The sequence below is a fragment of the Microtus oregoni genome, unplaced genomic scaffold (assembly GCF_018167655.1).
Source record: "Microtus oregoni isolate MIOR12 unplaced genomic scaffold, Mior012 000000F_ref0000247, whole genome shotgun sequence".
In the NCBI taxonomy this organism is placed as follows: domain Eukaryota; kingdom Metazoa; phylum Chordata; class Mammalia; order Rodentia; family Cricetidae; genus Microtus; species Microtus oregoni.
Window position 1 is genome coordinate 76,001,057 of NW_024543059.1, and position 15,416 is coordinate 76,016,472.

Here is a 15,416-nt window from a genome sequence, read left to right on the forward strand (position 1 = left end):
GAAAAGTTCAGATTCCTTACCCAGAGGCTGCCCTGAACTCCTCCTGGAGACATCAGGATAACTCACCTTCTCCACACTGGAAGAGCTGACTGAAGTTTCAGTGCATTTCCCAGGCAAATTTAGTGGACCTTGAAATGTGCCTGGGAACAGTGTCTTCATGCAAGATCTTTCCCGCTGTGGACTCTTGATGCTGCAGAAGCAGGTAGACTCAGATGTGCTGGGACGGTAGCGTGTTGTTCTCTTTGCCTAAAGGAAGAGTGCTCGTGAGGGCTTTTTTACCTTCTTAATTGAATTGCTCCGTTTTAATTCTTACTCAATTAGACGTCGTTTAGATGCCAGGCAACACTAATTTACATTTATGTGTTTGGAAATTTCATCTAGTTATTTGTTCATATCAGAATCATTTGAGACCTGTCTGTAAACAATATCCAAATTCACTGTCATGCCGCAAGATTTAGTGTGTGTGCGTGCATATACATGTGTTGGGGGAAGCAGGCGATAAAGAAAAGGTAAATTGGAAAAGTCATATCAGTAATTAACAAAGAGCGAGACCTTGTAACAACCAAATTGGTTTTCTTTTTGCCCTGCTCCTTCATCTCTTCCTTGGTTTTGACCTCAGCCTGACAATTAGGATGTGTTGGTGGGTGACTGTGTGGTTCGGGGCGGAGGGTACATATATTTTCACAGAAGACTTCGGAGGATTAAGACCTCTCAGTGTAGATGATCCATCTGCTTCTTCAGGGCCCATATTTTGGAGGCAGTGCCATGTGATTTCACATCGGAGTGTTCATAACCTGAGTTCTTAAGCTGTGTATGAAACAGATTTCAAGGGATCCAGCCCTGATTAAAACAGTTAGCCTGCTCACATCCCCCTATTTACTGTGGATTACAGGGAGGGAAGTAGGGGTTAAATCTGGAGGTCTTCCTGCTTCCCCAGAGGTTAACCTGGCAGCCAGCTTGGCACCCACAGAGAGCTGACAGGTAGCAGGATTTGTCTAAGCAGGCTGCCTGAGAGCCAACAAGGCAAACTGAAGCTCTGGATTAGTTCTGGATTATGTTGTCAGAGTGAAGGCTGATGGACAAACTGCAGAGGAATAAAACGCAATCTGTTTGGGGAGAGAGGCAGCGTGCATAGCTTCCATTTTTCAAGAAATGACAAGAAAAATCATTAATAATTTGTAAATCCGTGTCCATTAACTTCTCTCTTTGTTTCCCAAGACAGCCTTTTTAACATGAGTTTGCCACTGTCCTATATCTCTCCTGCCTGGTGACAGATGGCAATATAGATATGAAATTGGATTCATAAAATAATACCTCCGTCTCCATGAAAGACACTCTGTTCTCCTAATACCATGCTGTCCTGCACTCCACACCAAGGACGGAAGGCAACTTTGACACCGAGATAGCCAAGTACACATGTTCTCTCTCTTCCCTCTGTGATAAATTTTTAACATAATGACATCACTTAGTAAAATAACCAAAATAAAGTAAATATCATGACACTATTACTACGTGCATTATGGTGATAAAATGTGGTACACGGTATCTCCCCCAATCCCCCCTCCTTCTTTTCCTTTTTCTTCATGAAAGGACTTAAGAATTAGTCTCAGGAGCTATCTGAGGTAGCTCATAGCTATGAATATTCAATGGGCTTTACTAGAAACAAATGCGATCTCTGTATAAGAGATGTTTTGTGTTTGTAGAGCAGGAGTCAGAAACTTTCTTTATGAACTGTGAAGTATTTCAATTACTAACATGTCTAACATTCTTTAATAATTTCAGGGATTTGATTCTCTCTCCCTCAAAAGTTGAATTATGTACATTAGCACTTTCTGAAGTAAAAGCTAACAATTGTCATCAGACCATAGTTCTCTGGTTAAGGTGAAACTAGAGAATAGAATTCTTCCTGAGTATCAAAACTGCAAGCATTTGAACATCATGGGTTTGATCTGAATTATCAAACTTTATTATTATTATTTAATTGAAGTAATATTATTACTTTATGATAACTAAAGTAAACAGCACTTTGAGGATAACGAGACTAACATTCAAACACTTATCAGAAGAATACAGGTTGTTTATTTATGCTCCTCTCGATGATTTCGTAATAAATTTCCTAAGTAAATTGGCTTTCTTCTTCACAGGAAAACATTAGGTTCCAGCCCCTATGACTGGGCACTGTACCCTATATCGTAGAAAGAGAGGGTCCTATTTGGCTTGGGCATAGTTCTCTCTGGCCTGAACAGCAAATATTCCACAACTTGGCAAATAAATCAGTAGAAAGGATATAATATCCAAACTATTGAATTCATTTTAGTTTTAAAAAACAAGCAAATAAATAAAGCTCTTAGAAATCTTATTTTTCACAACTTTGCTCAGCTGGATAATGCTAATACTTGAAGCACACAGAAAGGGTGGCCAGAAAAATAAACAGATCGAAACTACTTATTTAGAATTACAGAAGACAGAAAAGTTTTGAGATTGAAGATATACAGCTGCTTTACTATAGTCAATTAATCCAGTGTGCTTACAAACCAATGTTCAAATCTGTGTTTGCTTCCAAACAAGTTCAGCATCGAATTGACCATCTTTATGCAATACATCAGTTGCACCAGTCAGCAACACCAGTCATGTCACCTGGGTGCACGTGACCCACTTGAGCATGTGGTCACCCAGCCTTTCCTTACTCACTAAAGGCAATGACCATTAAAGACATCTCTGACGTCTTGGTCTTCATTTTCCTTGTGTGGTATTAAATATGGCTTCATGGAGAAATCAGAGTTTCGTTTTTCCCTGACAAGAGCCTTGAAGCCGTGTTCACCTTCATAGAGAATCAGGGCTTCCTGCCTGTTTCCATCCTGTAGGACACAGAGGGAATCTTTGCTGCACACCTGGAACCCCTAGGCAGAAGCCACATGTCACAGCACCCTAAAGCTCAGATCATGCATTCCTGTTCTCGTCAATCGCAGAACAAGCTAGCCATGAATTTAGTTGTGAAAGTAAAGAAACTAACCTTTTTGTTTGCTTGTTTGTTTCTAAAAATATATAAGCACTAAAAAAAAAAGCATGTAATTACATTTCATTTTGAGTGGTAAAATAACAATGAAGACAACTAAATCCATGAATAACTGCTTAGATAGTCATGTTGGAATAGAAGCAAAGCTTATGGCAAACCTCAAAGGATGTTTGCAGAATAAGAGAACTTTATTTAACTGCCATCAACTTTATGTACACAGAAGAAGCGGTGGAAAAACAAACAAATGGGCTGTGGTTTAGAGTTATATTAAAAACTCCAAATATTTACAGTTTTAAATATGCTAAAAGGTTGGCAGAGGAAAAGGAGGCTTTAAAAGATATTATATGGGCGGCAATTACGGAATCTCTGAGAGAACCCCTCTGCAAGGAAGAATTCAAAGCAAGTTGTTGCCCTTTTCCATTTTCTGAAACCTAAGGGGCCACCTAAATATTTTCAGTCAAAGGCTATCCGCCTTTTCCAGGACTATGCAAATTGATATTATACAGGCTTAGATAAATCCTCAGTGCTGAACAAAGAAAAGATGGAAGGGTAGAAGGGACATTAGAGAATCCTGGAACTCTTTAAACTAGTTGACTTTATTAGTGGGATCCAACCACTATGGTACAGTATTATCCCTTCCCTTTCCTCTTTGTGGCAGACCTCAGACCTTTAAAAAGGAACAAAAACCTTTCCAGACCAGAAAGTGTCTGGCTGGAGGTGCGAATCCTGGTTTAATCACCCATCAAGCAAAATGATGCTTGAGTTGGCAACAGGCATATAAATTAAGAGTCCTTGGGAACTGTCCCATCCTCTCCAGGCGAGATGCTGTCCTGGAGGAGAAAAGAACAGGAGACCGAGAAACCTACTCCTGTTTCCGGAAGCTGGCTCTTCTGAAGCCAGCTAAAATGCCAGAGCACAAACAGAATGTTGAGAACACAGGTTAATTATTGATGCTATTGGACTGCATATGATAGTCAAGGTCAAAAGAATAAATTATCTCACCAACAGCGAGCATTAAAAGAATTTTAAAAGAACATGGAAAAAATGAAACGAAGATTCACAAATGAAAACAAGGACAAAGAGTGACCACCAAACATAAACAGAATAAGAGCAAAAACATTATACAAAGCTGAAAGAAAGGGTATTAGGTCGAGTGTAAGAATAGAAACTCACTAACACATCAAGGTCAAGTGTAGGAATAGAAACTCAGTAACACATGCAGATCCGGGAAGAAGGCAGCAGTAGAATTCCTCTTATGCTTTATGCTATTACCAGTACGAGCATTATGACCACTTACCCAATAAAATTTGCTAAACTGAGCAATATTAACAGTTCACAAGGACAAGTTCAGTCAGGAGAAACATATTTTCTGTCCTTTACTTTGGCACGCATTAGTAATCTTGTGCTTTGCACAAAACTTGAACTTTGTACCAGTACAAATTACAACTCCATGCTTCTCTACCCTTCTTTTTAATACTTTAAGCACTAATCACCTTGTGGATACAATTGCACATATTGATAGAAAGATTGCAACCTATTTTACCTGTTAATCTATACCTGACCTGTTAAAACAGCAAGCCTAGCTAAGCATCGTTTATCTAGGAAAACATCTGAAGTCTAACTTGCCATATGTGACAGCGTCAGTGGGTTTGACTAATGGGATCTCTAAGAAATAACAGTTTCTTCTGTTATTTTTTCTTTTCGTTATGCACTTCTGTACATGAAAAACAATGAAGAAAGGTTGAGAGTATTATTAGGCCCTTGCAGAGATAAAATGGCAGAGCCAAGTAGACTCCAAAAAGACATTGTTATTTATAAATAAAAATATATCTGAGAACAGGGGAAGGAAATGACTAATATTATTGAAAGAACAAAAAGCAAGAAGTGCTGTGGCCACCACTCATAGTGGGTCAGTCCCTGGCTGTGGAATTTTCAAAGCACCTTTTTAGTATGTGTTGAATTATGAATGTAAGCCATAAAATAGCATGAAATGCCATATCTACTATTAATTATAAAAGTAACCATTACTATTTTGTGCACGTTTGATGAGGAAAATCAGTCATTATAAAAACATTCATTTCCTGAGGCTATCTAGTTCAGTAAACGTGCTGTGAAGGAAACTATGCTTCTCCATCTTCATCTCCATTGCAAGCACGACACCCAGACCATTGAGAGTCTATGCGGTCCCAAGTAGATGATGTTTACTTTTGACCAAACCATATTCTCTGAGAAGCCATGATACCATTTTAAGTTAAAGCAATTAACTTAAAGTAAGTTTTAAAACTTCAACTAGGGTAAGAGGAAACATCAAAGTAACATTTCCCAGATGGCTAAGGATATGAAACATCTTTAAAAGTTACTCAACCTTTTGTTTTAAATCTTTTAAATATTTTGTTTATAGCTGGGCTGTGGTGGTGCACACCTTTAATCCCAGCACTCTGGAGAGAGAGGCAGGAGGATCTTTGTGAATTCAAGGCCAGTCTGCTCTACAGAGGTAGTTGCAGTACCTCTAGGGTTGTAGCACAGAGAAAACCTGTCTTGAAAAACAAACAAACAAATTTCTGTTTATTTCATGCTCCACCTTTTGTGTTGTTTACTTTTTGATATTTAGTTTTATGAATTCTTTGTATATTTTAGATACTAACCTGCTGTCAGATGAATAGTTGGTAAAGAATTTTCCCCATTCTGTAGGCCCCCTCCTCACTCAAATGATGGTGTTCTTTGCCATACAGAGCTTTTGAGTTTCATGTGGTCCTATTTACTAATTGTTGATCTCAGTGCCTGAGCTACAGACATCTTATTCAGAAAGCCCTTTCTGCGTGAGTTCAAGTGCATCACCTTTTCTCCTCCATCAGATCCAGAGTATCAAGTCTTCTGTTGGAATCAATAGTCCTGGGTAATTATCCAGTTTTACCAGCACCATTTGATGAAGATGCTATATTTTTTAATGTGTATTATTGGCTTATTTTCTTTTGTCAAAAATCAGATGGCTGTAGGAGTGTAGATTCATATGTGAATCAGGAAAGGAGTATTGTTATTCACCCCTAGCATGAATACAAACTTGTTTAGCTTCTCTGGAGATCAGTAAGAATGTATCTTTAAACTATAGAAATATGTCTATCACATGACCCAGCTATGCCACTCTTGGCATCTACCAGAAGAATTCTATATCTTATCCATGCTCATTACTGTTCTATTCAGAACAGTCAGAAAATGGGAGCAGCCTAGATGTCCACCCACTAATGAATGCTATTGGAAATGTGACACATTTACACAGTGGAATATTACTAGGGCTTAAGAAAAATGAAATTTGCGGGTAAATGGATGGAAGTGGACACAATCACTCTGAGTGGGGTAGCCAAGATCAGAAAGATGGATGTTTCATATTTATCTCATTTGTGGACATTAGCTTTGACTCTTCAGATATGTTTCTTTTATTTAGAATACATACAAGTTGGAACATTAATAAGGGGTCATGTGGAATAAGTCTTTCTCTGTCTTACCAGCCAGCTCCAAAATAATGACATGGAGACTTACATTAATTATGAAAGACTGGTCTTAGCTTACTTAGTGTTATTCCCAACTAACTCTTACAGCTCATATTAACTCAAGTTTTTTATTAATCTAGGTCTACCACATGGCTTTTGCTTTTATCCCATTGTGTGTGTCTAACTTGTTCTGCATCTGTCTGGCGTCTCTGCCTTTCTTCTTTCCAGAGTCCTCTGTGTACCTAGAAGCCCCGCCTAACCTCTTCTTTGCTATTGGCCATTTAGTTCTTTATTCGACCAACCACAGCAACACATCTTCACACAGTGCACAAATACCCCACAACAGTCATGGGATGGGGAGTTTTCAAAGGAGGGAAGATAGAAGGCAGTAACATAAAAAGTTAGAAGCGACAATGCAGCAGAGGCGCATGCCTTTAATCCCACCACTCAGGAAGAGGCAGGTGGATTTCTAAGAGGCTGTGAGGCCAGCCTGGTCTACAGAGTGAATTCCAGGGCAGCCAAGGCTACACAGAGAAATCCTGTCTGGAAAAAAACAAAACAACAACAACAAAAGTTAAAAGGGAAGTAATATAATGAAGAATGTTAAATTGAAGAAGGACGACTTAAAAGAAATCCCACACTAGCTCAGAACTGAGTATAATAGAGGGTTACTTATTTAGGAGTAGACTCACAGATCACAATCCTCTGCTAGAACTGCAACCAAATCCTGCAGCCGAAAAAGAGGCCGGAAGCGTGCTTTAAATCCGCATATATAGTAAAAGAGGCCATGCCTAAGTGGGCAGGTAACTTAAAGGCTACTAGCGGTGGGAATTCCTACAGCATTAAATTGAAGCTTGGGGTTTGAGGGCAGAGTAGTGGAGGTCCTACCCATCCTTGTTGAACTATGGACTCCTCTGGGATGGGGACAGACACTGTCTTCAGTTATTCACCCACTGATGAACCTACCAGAGTCCAGTGAAAGCGTTCCAAACCAATGGTCACACAGACATCCCTGGTTAAATACAACATAGGGTGTAACCCACTGAAAGATCTCAATGAATATGTGAGCATCAATAAGCAAGATATGTGTGCGTGTCTTAACTGTATGCTAACTAATTGCCAGATCCTAAGCTGATTATTGAAGGTGTCATTGTGAGAAAAGAGAATTTGGTAAGAGATATTATGAAAATCCCAAGTGATTATTTTCTATCAGTTCTCTAATGCAATAGAAGGGATCTCCAGTAGTCAAGAGATAGGGGATAGGTTCATAGTTTATACTATGAAGCCTTGAGCATTGGACTTTCAAAGCCTTTTCATAGTCAGAATTTCTGCCCCCCCCCCCCCCGCACTACATTTTGGGGCCAGCCTAGGCTGTTTGTCCACACACCAACATATATAAAGCATTTATTGACTTAGAAGCTGGTAGAATTGGACTCTTCCCACCTCCTTCCATGTAAATATTTGCTGCACATATATAAACAGGGAAAGTAAAGGTTTCCTTATGCCTGCTTTCCTTTTTCTTTCACAATTTTAATTCTCATGTTTTTTTTTTTTGTTTTTTTTTTTTGTTTTTTTTTTTTTTTTTGGTTTTTCGAGACAGGGTTTCTCTGTGGCTTTGGAACCTGTCCTGGAACTAGCTCTGTAGACCAGGCTGGTCTCGAACTCACAAAGATCCACCTGCCTCTGCCTCCCAAGTGCTGGGATTAAAGGCGTGTGCCACCATCGCCCGGCTTTCATGCATTTCTTTAAGGGTATTTATTTATTTCATGTGTGATAATAGTCTCTATACCCCACAGGTAATGGAGAGTCTATGTGCTTTACAGTTGTCATTTAAAAAAAAAAAGATCAAACCATCACATCTATCTACAGTAATCAGCAAAAATCTTTCTGAACCCCCCAAAAATTATAACAAAGTCATAGAAAACAGTTAAATATCTAGACAGTATAGTGGCACACATCCACAATCCCAGCTCAAGTGAGGCAGAGGGTGTTGTGAATAGGAGGCCAATTTGGGATAAATGGTAAGAATTTGTCTGGAAAAAAAATAAAAGTAAAAATTAGGAGATGAAAATAATTGGAATATTTTTATCTGTTTTAAATTTTACATGTAATAGAAAAATTTTCTGACACTTGTAAGCAATTACAGAATGTGTTTTTTTATTATTTAATGACAATATGGACTCATAATAAAAATGCTCTAAATGTTTCCAGACAATTTGCTTTACTAGTCAGTTAGCACATTCACTTGACAAGCAGAAACTGGACATGTGCAGCCAGCCTCTGAGTGTCTTTTCCCCTTGTAAGGTTCTGAGCAGCCTGAGCAGCTGAGACAGTGTCTTGCAGCCTTCTGCACTGTTCCCTTTCCGTGCAGGTCATGCAAATACAAGTAGCGACTCAGAAATGCCCCAACTGAAGAAAGGAGGGCGTGGGGTTAATTCTGTCTTTACTGAGTTGACAGTAGAATGCAGCCTCCATTGCAAAATGTTTCTGGTAATCTTTTAATCCCAAATTAGGTCAATATTTTATCAGGTTAATCTAGCATGAAGATTAATTGCATTAGTTACACACATAGGCGCACACACAGGTTATTTGTTCTAGAAATACTTTTAGTCAAAGAGCAAACCCTTGGTTATGATGGCAGTTTCTCTCTCTGTCCAAAAACATAACATGTGTCTTTAAAACTTCATCCTTTTCCAATGCATATTTATCATGTACAAGAGACATTGATTTTCCATTAATGTGTAGTCAAGACTGAAACAAGATAAAGGATGAGGGGCTTGTAATTACTGAAGCAATCACCATTCATAAAACTGACTGTGAAGAATTGCTTTTGATTGAAATGTTTTTAATAAACTAGCTCCTATTTTAATTTATTTCTATTTATTTTATTAAAATATGTGGTTGGTCCTATAAGAAAGTTGGTTATTTTATTTTTTTATCTTTTGTATTGCCAAGCATGTTTTAAAATACAATATTCAAAAGTATGGCCTACTATTTTAGAATGTTTCCCCCAAATACTTACCAGTTTTGAAAACTGAGTTGAGATTTCCCTCCCCACCCATTTTATTATTATTATTATTACTATAAAACTAAGGTTTGGGGGTGGAAATATATGTATTCAAACAGCAGATCTGCTAGCAGAAGGCAAGATGGACAAATGCCCTCCATTCTCTCAGGGTCTCTTACAAAAGTCTATCTGGCCACTGAAAACCCCTCTGCACCATTCAAGCAGTTTTAGAGCCCCCAGCCCAGGCACCAGACGGTGGTTTTACAGTTCCATGTCCACTCCCCATCATTCTGGCGGCTTTGCTGCCCCCACCCCACCCTCCTCTGCAAGGCAGAGCTCACACCCTGCTCCAACAGCCATCCAGTGGCCTTCTCCAAGAGTCCTGCCAATTATGAGAATTTCACAGACAGTGTTTGAGACTAGCACATGTCAGAATTTAGCTCTTGTCTTCAAATATTAGTTTTCTGGCATTTGTCATTAGTGGAAATGATAAGGAAAGGGATCGGGAAGTTTTTCATATGACTAGTCTTTTGAATTAATGGCCAGATAAAGATCAAATCTCTCCTGTGAAGAACAGATGAGCATCGGCACTCTCGGGCAGCATGGTTGAACGCATTGGGAGGTAAAGTTCAGAGTCCTGAGTGTCAGCCTCATGGTTATTGCGAGGCCATAACAAGCTGTTCTGGGAAGGCATGCCAAAGGGTTCTCTAATCTCCACTTAACCACGGCGCAGCATTCTCATGATATTAAGAAAAACCTACTTCAACTTGTTAAAAGTTACCCAAGGGCATAGTGCATCTACACTGAAAACATGTTTCAGAAAAGAGCCCTGTAAAACATAGCCAGATAAAACCAAAAGAAAGAGCGAAAACCAAAACCAGCTATAAGGGGAGATGCTGGGTGTATTTCTTTACTCTGGTCTAATAAATGTTTTATTATCTATACGTATGTGTAACATCATGTTGATGGTCTCAAATGTACACCATAAAATTTATTTATTTGTTTGTTTTATACAAAGATAATTTATCTGAGTATAGTGGCTCACACTTGTGCCATTGAGGGGCTAAGGCAGGAGGATTACTATGAGTTCCAAGCCAACCTGTATTACACAGCAAGCTCCAGGGCAGCCTGGAGTACACAAAGAGAGGGACTGATGTCGCAAATTTTTTTAAAAAAATCAAGAACAAGCAAACAAACAAACCCTTAAAAGTACATGTTGATTTATAATGTCTCTTCCCTTTCAATCTCAAAAAATTTCTACATGAATAATGAACAAATCCTCATTTCTTACCTCAGGTCCCTAACCTGAAGTAATGTTAGATAACAGTGTTAATAAAAATATTCAGCCTTCTAGTCCCCTTTCATGATGATATTAATATAACTATTATATACATACTCTTATATATTCAGTAAGTAATCGAAGTAAAATTATTGAAAGACAATTTTAATCTTTATTTAGTATTACAGACACAAAAATAAATTTTTCTTGGGTTTTAAGATTTCTGTGAGTAATACAGAGATATACACATATTTTATCATAGTAGTCTACATGTTCGTATCGTTAAAACCTTGTAAATGTCCTGCTGAGCAAGACATTTTTATCTGCCGTATTATTTTTAATCTCCTGAGCAATGTGGCTTCATCTCTCTTAAACAACTGATCCTTACCAATTACTTACATGCCTGAGGATCAAATCTGTTTGATGTTTAAGGACTATAAAATGTAGTCTTGACAATATATCTTAGGCCAAATGTAGGAATGGCCAACAAACAAAAAGCAACAGCATCCTTAACATTCAGCATCCCAACTCCTCCCAGCTCCTGTGTGCTCCGGTCCTCAGGAGTATGAAGCCAGGGCTCATAAAGACCTGGAGGAGCTGAAACCCTGGGTGCCATCAGGAGGCTTTTGGCGATTTTTTTTTTGTTCTCCTTTTTTCTTGGTTTCCTCAGCCACAAAGCAAGAATAGCAAGCTAGGGATAGCTTGGTATTTAAGGAATGAACTACGCTCAATACTCAAGAGGAATTTAATATGTTTAACTAGCTAGTGTTATTGTCATTATTATTTAGACAAGAGCTAAACATAAAAAATTCTAAATGTAAAGACTGGAGTATTGTTCTTGCTAATTTTATGTTCTCTGGACTCAGGGCATAATCATCAGAGAGGAGGGACCCCCAATTGAGAAAATGCCTTCATAAGAGCAGGCTATAGGCAAGCTTGTGGGGCATTTTCTGAATTAATGATGGATTAGGGAGAACACAGCCCAAATGGGTGGTGCCTTCCCTGGGCTGATGGTCCTGGGTCCTATAAGAAAGCAGACTGAGCAAGCGCTAATAAACAAGCTAGTAAGCATCACACACACACACACACACACACACACACAAAAAAAAAAAAAAACCTCTACATCAGCTTTCGTCTCCAGTTTCCTGTCCTATTTGAGCTCCTGTTCTGACTTTCTTCAATAACAGACTACAGTGTTGAAGTATAAACAAAATAAACCCTTTCCTGCCCAACTTACTTTTTGGCCATGATGTTTCATTGCAGTAATAGTAACCCTAATTAAGAGAAATATATACATTACACACACATACAGGAAAGAGTCATAAAGATGAGCCCTAAGGAAGAATTTAAAAGTTGCCTTGAGTGGGAAGAGGAGCAGAAAGAACTAGAAAACATACAGGAGAGGAATGCAAACACAGCACCAAGGGAGATAGATGTGGACCTGGCGAGAAGTTATGAGGAAACACTGGCATAAAGAAAACATTGTAAGCAGGAGTATCAGAAACACCAGGCTGTGGGAAACTGCCTTTCACCCCGGAGACTTTGCACTGATTTATGAACGTTCTGAATGCTCATGAAAGGAATTTGGCCTTGATTCAGCTGGGCAAGTGTCAGTCCTAGTTCAGAGGAGGACTGACTTCTCTCTCATGTCTGTGGTTTTAGACCATGAAGGGAAGGAAGAATGACCCCAGTGGGGAGCAGCAAGGGACAAACTCGGATTTGGGGACAACTCATCCATAAGTCTGTAGATCTGTGGTCGCAGCCGTGGAACTTTAGGGATGGAGGAGTGTTGGAATACCCCTGACTCACTCTGCTGAGAAGGAAACGGGCATTTGAAGGTGATGTCCAAGTGAGTTGACTAGGCTGACCCAGAACCCTAGCCCAGATGCCCTGGCCCCAGCTTACCTCCTGCTTTTGATTCATAGTCCTTCCTTATAGAGGGACTAATGGGGTAGCAGCAATATTTTAAGACAGCTCCCTGCGCTGTCTAAGTAGACTGGAGTAAAAAAGAAAAGCCTTGAGGAAAGGGCGCGGAGGGAGACTGCGGCAGCAACAGTGTCATGTGAAGTCCTCAGTGAAAGCAGAGGCAGCACATACACTAAGAAGGGATACAGTGCAGAAGGAAACCAGCCACTCTTCCTCACAGCCCAGGCTCAGTTCTTACACAAAGGGAACGGCGTTATCAGATAGTTGAGCAAAGTGCCTAAGTAACACTGTCTTTGTTCCTCCTACACCTTATGGATGAAGCCCTTGACACACGGGCCACTGCCCCTCATATCAGAGATCAGACTAATTCATTGCTGTTTCATCTAGCATCTCCATCTGATTTCTTAATGGCTGAACTTCGGCCAAATTTTACTTGATTTCCCTCTGAATGGGTGTGTTCGTTAGAAACTTAACGTTTAGAAGGTATCTTGCACCAAATAATGTGGGGTTTCTTGCTGTTGTTGTTGTTTTACTTTTTCTACTAAAAAAAGAAAAAGAAGTGGCATTTTAACAGCTGACCCAGAATCCAGGGCTAAGGCAGCAAATGTGGAGCTATAGAGTCAAGTTAATAACTATATGGAGGATAATATATAGGATGTTGACATGGCTCATGCTCAGGATGGTTTAAGGAGTGAGCTGCATTGCAGAGAAAGTTCCAGGATAAACCCTCACAGGATTCTCACCTCTGTACACACACTTTCTCCCAATTATTCAATCAACCACTAACCTAGAAACTGCTGTGAAGGTCTTTTACAGACATAATTAAGGTCTCAAATCAATTGACATTAAAAGAAAGCGATCATAGAGCTGGTCCTGTGTTAACACAGTCTGTCTTCGCTAGCTGGCTACAGAGAAGGAAGTTAAGAGATTGGGCAACATAAAAACCTCCCATGAGACTGCACCCTTATAAAAGCTGAACAGCATGATGAAGTTGAGAGGGACCTGTGGGGAGGAGATGAAGTCCTGAGCAAATGTGTATTATTGACACAAGCATAACCATGTCCAGGAACCCAGTGGCTCAGACCCATAGGAACAGCAAGACTTTCCTTGGGTCAGGCTCAGAAGGAGGGCAAAGCCTTACCCGGACTGACCTCAAATATTGATCAACATTGACCTTTCTTTATCTAAGGAGCAGTGAGTGCAGAAAATATCAATGATGGTGCCTTGTTCAAGACGTTGGCATCTTAGGCAGAAACTGTCACCAGCAGCTTCTTCCTCTGGGGGTGGCTGCAACCTGAAAATGCTCTCTGACAGAGACCTCCCACCAAAGTCAGCTAATTCTCCTCCTCCTGGTTCACCTGTCTATAATAAACTGAGTTTTTTGGATATTGTTGGTTCTTCTCGGTCATAGGGTATAACTACTCAGTCCCAGTTGATCTGGGTGTGACTGTGGCTTCTTCCTTCCCAGTTGCTCCAGTTAGGTCAATTCCCTAAGCCCTGTGGGTTGTAACACTGCAGAGCTGTGAACTGAGTGACGGCACAGGAAGTGGAAAGTGCCGAGTCAGTGTTCAGCATCGCATAGACGGTTTCTGGTGACATATCATGAAGCTGAAGAAAATAAAGGGTGTTGACACTGAAATAAGTTCCACTCACTTCAAGCCACTGCAAACATCCTCTCTTAGGTGACCACGTTTTTATTGCTTCAGTCTGGGATGGTTTTCTTTTTTCTCTTTATATTAAATACTGGCCTCTTTTTTTGTTCATCAATTTCATAAAACTTTCATTCATTCATGTGTACCCAATTATGCACGTGGAGGTCAGAGAACAACTTTTGCATAGACAGTAGCAAGCCTAAGTTGAAGTATAGTGCGTGTGTGGGAGTAGCTGGCACAGTCAGTGTGTGCTGAACTGCTAAAGCGCCATATCCACGTCCATTGTTTAATTGGTTCTGTGATTCTAAAAAGGCAAACATACTGGAAGCAGTTTTCTCTTTTTTAAGATTTATTTATTTTATACATATGAGTGTTTGCCTATCTCTCTTTCTCTCTCTGTATATATATCGCGTGCACATGAAGGACTTAGAGCCCATGGAACTGAACTTGCAAACAGTTGTGAGCCCCCATGTGGGCGTTAGGAACTGTGAGAGCAGCGGCTGAGGTTTGCCACAGAGCCATTTCGCTAGCCTTGAAATCCGTTTGGTTTTTGTTTTCTGTTGTTTTTGTTCTTTGGTTTTAATTCGTGCACAGGCTACACATTACCCAGTGAGTTGGTTTCTCTGCTATGCTCACATTCCCCCAATTTCAATGCACATCCTTCTTTGTGGCAAGTTCCCTCACACTAATTATTTTTAGCAACTTAATAAGGTTTCCTCTCAGTAATGGCAAAATGATAATCTAGAAAACGGCCAACTCTTCAAAAATCAGTGATCTGATTCATCTTTACAGAATTTAAATTAACAGACTAGGGATACTCGAGTAAACAGTCCCAGGGTACAATTCCACTTCTTTTTTAATTTTATTATAGTATATTTATTGAGGGAAAAGTAGGTTTTGAATAAACATTCACTAATGATTCACTTTCTTTTCCTTCAACAGTTTTGAAAACTTCCACACCTACTGAAAATTTGCAAGAACTGCACATAATAAACCAGAGGTCTCTCCCTGGACTGGCTGGTTCCTCACATGTGATCACATTTGTATG